Source organism: Egretta garzetta, unplaced genomic scaffold, assembly GCF_000687185.1.
Source record: "Egretta garzetta isolate BGI_Z169 unplaced genomic scaffold, ASM68718v1 scaffold44, whole genome shotgun sequence".
Classification (NCBI taxonomy): Eukaryota; Metazoa; Chordata; class Aves; order Pelecaniformes; family Ardeidae; genus Egretta; species Egretta garzetta.
Window position 1 is genome coordinate 525,280 of NW_009259490.1, and position 263 is coordinate 525,542.

The window sequence follows — 263 nt, forward strand, 5'->3', positions numbered from 1 at the left end:
CCCGGCCCGGGGCCCGGCCGCCCCCTGGGCCCACGCGGCGGGGACACAGCCTTGGGGAGGGAACCCCAGAGGAGCCGCAAGGCCGAGGGGCGGGAAGAGCCTGCAGAATGGCGCCTCAGTGGGAATTCGCAGCCTTGGCGGCGCTTCACGTGGTCTTTTCCTCATGGGTTACAGGAGGGAGGTGGGTCTTCTCCTCTAGTCTGCTCTGGTGAGACCCCAGCAGGGTCCTGCATCCCGCTGGGGGGTGTCCTCAGCACAAGACG